We start from the raw sequence: 7443 nt of genomic DNA on the forward strand, positions 1-7443 counted from the left end.
TGATATAACTTGAGTTTAGTATTGGCATCCTCTAACCTTAGCTAGAATTGTCTATTCTAACTTAGGTCATAAATTGAGAGTTATGTTTTTAGCTCCTCATTCTCTTGTATTGAATGATTTAGGGAGAAATTATTAAACTTTTATGATCTATAGTTATCATATCATTTTTAGACTCATTGATGTCATTTCCACCTTGAACAATTAGCATAGTAAACTTTTATTTTCTTTATCGGTGCCTTCATAGTTCTGAGAGACATATGTCTACTATTTTCTTAATAAATTTTCATCTACTTTACCAAATTAAAATAAAGTATAATATTGTTGCACACTTGATTCTATACACTTATAAAATATTTTCATTTAAAAAAAATTGATGCAAGTTATATGCAATGTATGAACACACCCCTAATTTTCAATATGTCACCACTTCAAAATCTCATTAAAAACAATCAATGGATTTTTGTTTTTTTTTTAAATATATAACTTGTAGCTCTCACTCCTACCTATTGTTCTACAAAAGTATTTCTTAAAATACCAAATTTAACTATATCTTTTGTGATGTGCATAGAATACACTATGTTATGATTTTCTCAAAAATCAAGAGATTTTGTTTTGCCTCAATAATATTTATTAAAAAATAAAACAAACTAGAAATCATAATTATCAACACTATAGAAAGGAATTTGAGAAGTTCAAAGAACACAATTTGTTCTAGACACAAAATACTCTATAGGAAGTTCAAATGTTCTAGTCTAGTTTTGCTAGCTCATTCACTGCTATTCCACTTCTAACTTTAGGTTTTGTACTAGTTGTTAGACCCAAAACCTCTTAATAGAAGGTTCATAATTTCTCATTGAGTTATGACTATGCACTTTAAAATCAATGTTTCGTTCAACTTGATGTAGGCTTGCACTTCTAGATCTAGAATTACTATTAGAATCCACAATGTAATTTTGAACTCAAACTTTTCTTGAAAGAGTGTCGAGCTGTAAAATTCTTGAAATTTTCATTGATCATTATTTAGTTATTGATATCAAGACTTTGGCATGAGTTCTGGAACTAGTGTTTAAAGTGTGATTTCATATTCAAACTTGCTTCAGAGCTATCATATTTCGAGACTCTTAAAATATTTATTATCATTGTTTCATTCTTAATGTTAGACTTCACCTCAAGTTCTAGAACTAGTGGCATAATTTGAATTGTGATTTTAAACTCAAACTTGTTTCAAAAACATTGTCAGTTTTTGAAACACATGTAGTGTTTTCTAATCACACATGCAACAGATGAGTATGTCCAAACCCTTTACTTGATCTTGTCATATAATGTAGATGCAAATGATTGTATCCAATGTAATGATCATCCTATTTTATAGCATCCTTAAAATGCATGATACATTATTTTACACTACACAAACATAAAACCAATTAATGAAAAATTTGTCCATGGTCAAGCTAAGACTAAAGTGTAAAATAGAACTAGTCAACTAGATGCTCAGATTTGATTTTTCTATTAAATAAATAAAGATTATGAATTTTAGAATGGCCTCAGAATTAAGCTTGTGAACTTTTTATAATAGAAATGGATTAAAAAGAAGATTTGGATTAAGTACAAGAATCTGAAAGATAAACCAATTGAACTAGACTTATATTCATCTATATATAAAAAACCATTTTTATTTAACTAAGAACAATAAAAATTAAAAATGCAAATTCAATTGTTAGTTTATAAAACATCATCTCAAACTAAACACACTTCAAGCCTTTGATTTTGATGGTGATCTATATTAATCATATGAAAAGGCTCTACAAGTTGGGATTTTCCACAGCATGATATATATCTCCATCAGGCATCAATCGAAACTGAAAACAAGGTTAACATGAGCAAATCAAACATCCGAAAAGAATTTGCGCCTTCCAATGAGGAAAAAGAGAATGCCACCAATTATTGAATTTAGTTACACCCCATCAATTGGGCTTCCACCCATGATGGCCCATCTGTTAATGTCCACTTTGTGAACAAAAGAGGCTATTTATGCATTTGTCAATTGCAGGTTGCTTTCTCTTGTCACGATTGTCAACTTTCTTTCTGTGTAACCCAATACAATATATTGCCAATCCCACTAATGGATGATAAACAAACCTTTCTTTCTTTTCAATTCAATATAATACATTTGATTAAAAGCTTTGAATACATCATTCACAAGCCAAAATAAATGATGGTAGTGTAATGCCAAATATAAAAGTTGCACGTCGTATGCCCTAGAATATGAATTAGTTCAAAAAAACCCTAATATGGTTGACAAAGCCATTTTCACCGTATATAATCTCCAAGACATAAGAATGCAGCTCTCAAGACTGAATCAGATATACTAAGGCCGATTAAGCTCTTCCAATTTGAAGATGAAAGGAGAAATCATATTTGATAAGCCAATCAGAGATATATTTCTGATTATTTCTCTAACAATGGTTTTATTGGTATGTTTCTATGTAACTAAGGGAACTTATTGGCCTCTATCTACAGAAACTGAAGCCACACCTCCATATGTAAGTGTAATTCAGATTAACATATCTCTTGTAATAATCTATGGTTTGAATCATGCTGTTTTCTAACTGAGTATTATTTTGGGTTTGTTTTCAGATAGAATTTTCAAGTGATGCAGATGAGTTGGAGATTGCCTTGGCGAAGGCTTCAATGCCAAACAAGACTCTGATCCTCACACCAGTGAATGGGGCATGGATGGACCCAAACAATTTAATTGATCTTTTTCTTGAGAGTTTTAGGATTGGGGAAGGAACACATGACTTACTTAACCACCTCATCATTGTGGCCATGCATGCAAAAGCTTTCAACAGCTGAATAGAAATGCATCCTCATTGCTATGAGCTCAGGATTGAAGGAGTTGATTTTACTGAGGAGAAGTCCTTTGGGACAAAAGATTAAATCAAGATGATGCAGACTAAAATTCTCTTCTTGAAGACTGTGGTTGAGCGAGGTAATAATTTCGTGTTTACTATAAGTTTCCTCACATACCCAACGTTGTAGATGTTTACTTTAAAGATCATCAAATTGTTTGGCATTGTTATTCTGATAATTATAGTTTCATTAGATTGACTCTAAAATATTTGGCTCCATATCTAAAGAAAGTTTACTAGCCTCTGGTTGTTTTAATATGTTTGATGTTTACGTAGAGGTGATCTTGTTAATTATGATTGGTTTGCGCATATTTATTTTAATTAATTTTTTCTATCTTAAATTTTATTCTACTTTTTCTATATTCTAAATCTGTTCAATTATAAAAAATCATTCAAAATTCAAACAGCTATCTTTGATGTTGTGAAACAAACAAATTTATAAAAAGCATAAAACATTCAAACTTTTAATAATAATAAATTTGATACAAATTAAAAAAATTAAATTCTATTCTATCATAAATGAATTAGTATAAAAAAAAAAACTAATTAACATAGAATGTGAAATAGAGTTCCACATAGTCGGCCTCCCTTATCTTGATAAAAAAAGGTAGAGTTCCATATAAATTATTATTCTAATAGATTAAAATTAAGTGATAATTTTTTTCACTAAAATCTAATTAAGTAGTATCCAATACAATTAATCTTTAAATGATAAAAAAGAAAAACAAAGATCCATGTATTAATTTTCTCCTTTTAATTAAAAGTGGGTGAACCACTAGAATATATATAAGATAATCTGATTCAAGGTTCGGGCTCGACTAGGAAAGAATCAGGAAGAAAATCCAGTATCCTTGCAAGATTGGCATAAAGAGAGGGACAAAAGAGAAAATATCTCGGGACAAAATTGTTGGCTGGGGATGCACAAACAATAATTTGTGAAAAATGCTACAAGAGAGGAACTGAAACATATGACCAACACTTTTAGGCTGATTTATACTTGTTCAGAGAATATTAATTTCCCCAATTCAGAAATCAAGTTAGAGATATGATCTTTTGAAAAAGTCTCAATTAAATTATTGTCACATCCATGATTTGATAAGCCAATTAAATTAATTATTACTCTAATAGATTAGAAATAAATAATAATTTTTTTCACCAAATCTAATCAGGTAGTATCCAACATAATTTGTCTCTCAATTTGTCTTTCTACTTTTGTCCACCTCTCATATATTCTTTTTCAAATGGAAAGATTTTTTTCTTGTCTCATAATTTAACACTCTTATAGTTCATCTGTCATGGAATATTTTACTAATTTTTTTCCAAATATCATTTACAAGATGTAGATATAATGTGGTTACGAAATCCATTTGAGAGATTCTCAAGCAGAGCAGATTTTCAAGTATCTTGTGATTTATATAAACACAATCCACATAGTATCTCAAACGATCCAAATACAGGATTTTCATTTGTTAAGGGGAATGAAAAAATTGCTAAACTCTATGAACTTTGGCATGCATATACTACTATAAATCCTAACAGGCATGATCAAGATGTCTTTAATATGATGAAATATTCTTCAAATTTTACTCAAATTGGCATAGATATTTTATTCCTTGATACAATTTACTATAGTGGATTTTGTGAACCAAAGGCAAAATTAGAAGAAGTTTGTACTATGTACACCAATTGTTGTGTAGGTTTAAAGAAGAAGATGACTTATTTGAGAGACACTCTTGATGATTGGATTTTATTCAAATCATTCAATCTCAATAACACTTTTGAATTAAGAGGAAGAAGAGAGGTGGGTTGGAGAAGTAGAATAGAATGTGGCCCTTTGTAAGAATGTGAGAAACATTATTAATGTTTCATTATTGAATATAAGAAGATGCTAGTATATAACTAACTTTTATAGGTGTTATTAATTGGTTGATGGAAAAAAAAATTTGGAGTTTAATGGAAAAATATTTTAAATATATTTCTTTAAGATCATTATATGTTTATATTCACATTTTTTAAAGTTATATGATGAGAATTTTATGTTATGATTTTATAGGAAAAAGGAGATGTAAAAAAATATTTTTAAAATTATTTAATATTGTTATGAGATATATTGACTTGAAAGAAATGGGTAAATAAAATATTATTAGAAAAATAAAATTACCAAATAACTATATAGATTTTTTTATGTATAAATTTCAATAGATGAAATATTCAATTTTCTTAATTAACGTAATTCTTTTATTTTGTGAAAATAATCCAATTTCAAACACTCAGGGGATTCAAGAGGAAGGGGTTAGATTTTTTAAAGATTTATTAGCTCCTCCTGTTCTGTCTACTTTCCATGAAGCACAATCACAAGATCTTCTCAATGATATACCCTCTCTAGTTTCAAAATATAATAATGCAGTATTAATTGCTCCTTTCACATTGTGTGAGCTTATAAATGTAGTTTTCTCCTTGCCTCTGGATAATGCCCCTAGACTAGATGGATAATCAACATTATTTTTCCAAGCATGTTGGGACTTCTTAGGTTGGGAACTACTTGGGGTTATTGAAGAATCCAAGAAAAGTAAAGCTACGCTAAAATACTTTAATACGACAAAGATAGTTATTATCCCCACAGTTAAGTCTCCCAAAACTTGCTTAGATTTCAAACCAACTTCATTATGCAACACTATCTACAAAATTTTTACTAAGGCCATATATTTGAGAATGCAATGTTTGATACCTAAACTAGTCTCACATGAGCAAGGTTGTTTTGCCCATAAAAGAGAAACCATGGAGGGTGCATTAGTTTCCCATGAGGCCCTACACTCAATTAATTCTCCCAACTCTTCAAATTTCATCATTAAACTTGATATGATGAAGGGTTATAATTGAAAATGTTGGGAGTTCCTTTTCAAAGTTCTCCAAAGATGCAATTTTTCAAAAAATTGGTGTAAATGGATTAGAGCTTGTATTTTGGAAGCATGGTTCTCAATTATTATAAATGGAGTCCTTGCGGGATTCTTCTCTTCGACAAAAGGAATTAGGAAAGGAGATCCTCTATCCCCAGTACTATTTATTCTAATGGCAAAAGCATTCAATAGATTTATTCAACAAAAACATGCTCTTGGCCACTAGCAAGGTATAAAAATTAGGAATTCAAACATCTTGGTTACTCATTCATTAGTTGTTGATAACACCTTGCTGTTTGGGGAATCCAATGTGAAGGAATCCAAGAAGATCAAACATGTTCTAGACTCATATACTATTGTATTAGGTCAAAAAATAATGAGAATAAATCAAAGATATATCTTTTTAATACAAATCAAACTATTTCTACAAGGATTGTCAATATTTTGGGATTCTCACAAGATCATCTCTTGTCTATGTATCTAGGTATTCCTTTCTTCATGGGTGCTAATAAAGAAAGCCATTGGTCTCCTATAATTAATAGAATTAAATCTAGAGTTGTGGCTTGGAAAGCCAGATGGCTCTTACTGGTTGGCAAAATTTTTCCCGTCAAATCAATGTTGTCCACCATCTCAAACTACTATCTTTCAGTGTTAAAAGCTCCCCTATAGTGATTCAGATTATCCACAAGCCGATTCAAGAGTTCTTAAGGTCTCGAAACATAAATGGAGGAAAGAAAATACCTCTCATCTCTTTGCAAGATATGGGTCAAGTGAATTCTTTGGGTGGGGTTGGAATTTATGACTTGGTACAAAGAAATAAAGCCTTCAGTGCCAAATTAGTTTGGCAAATGTATTTTAAACCTAAGAATAAATGGTGTGAAATAATGCAACATAAGCACTTAGACAATAATTTCCCCTCAAGAGTACTCTCAATGCAAGACTATGGGATTTTATGATGACATCAGAGACATTGTAACTAACTATCTCTCATGGGAGGTAAATAATGGCCATCAAGTCAAGTTTTGGAGAGATTCTTGGCATGGCTCCCCTTCTCTTCTCAAACCAAGCCTAATGGATATCTTGATTATCTCATTGGAAAACTCATGGGCAAAATATATAATAGATTTTATCTCTATAGTATGTTTATTCTCCAAAAAAGTGATTTGGAAGTGTTAGAATCTAAAAAGATTAATAACCCAAAAAATTAGTGCAAAGAGTAAATATCTAAACTATGAATGCAAATGATACAAAATCAAAATAGCATTATAGAGTTAGTCTCCAAGAGAGTAATGCAAATGCTGGAAGCAAAATAGCATTAAGAGGATGCAAAAACAAGAGATACAAATACAAGCCAGGTAGCATGCTTATATAGGCTAGGAAGAGGGAGGAGGTGGCAACACCAACCAATGAGGAGCAACCATCTATCAGACTAAAGATAGAAAAGTATCTTCCCAAGATAGCTAATGGATGCTCACATGTAGGAAAGTGACACCTCACAACCATTCACCTAATAAGACATGCTTTATTAACCTAAGCGAGATTATTAAAAGTGTAGGAAAAACCTAGCAAAATAGAAAAAATAAAAAAACTACACTAACACCCCCCCATAAGCGAAGCTTAGGTGGATGCTAACC

At 30.6% G+C, this 7443-nt stretch overlaps 1 pseudogene; it reads left to right on the forward strand.

Moving 5' to 3' along the window:
* The first annotated feature begins 2399 nt into the window (after positions 1 to 2399).
* On the forward strand, positions 2400 to 4752 carry LOC149541029 (uncharacterized protein At4g15970-like; annotated as a pseudogene).
* Positions 4753 to 7443: the final 2691 nt, after the last annotated feature.

Source organism: Cupressus sempervirens, chromosome 9 (assembly GCF_028749045.1).
Source record: "Cupressus sempervirens isolate cs-2001-9-10 chromosome 9, ASM2874904v1, whole genome shotgun sequence".
Classification (NCBI taxonomy): Eukaryota; Viridiplantae; Streptophyta; class Pinopsida; order Cupressales; family Cupressaceae; genus Cupressus; species Cupressus sempervirens.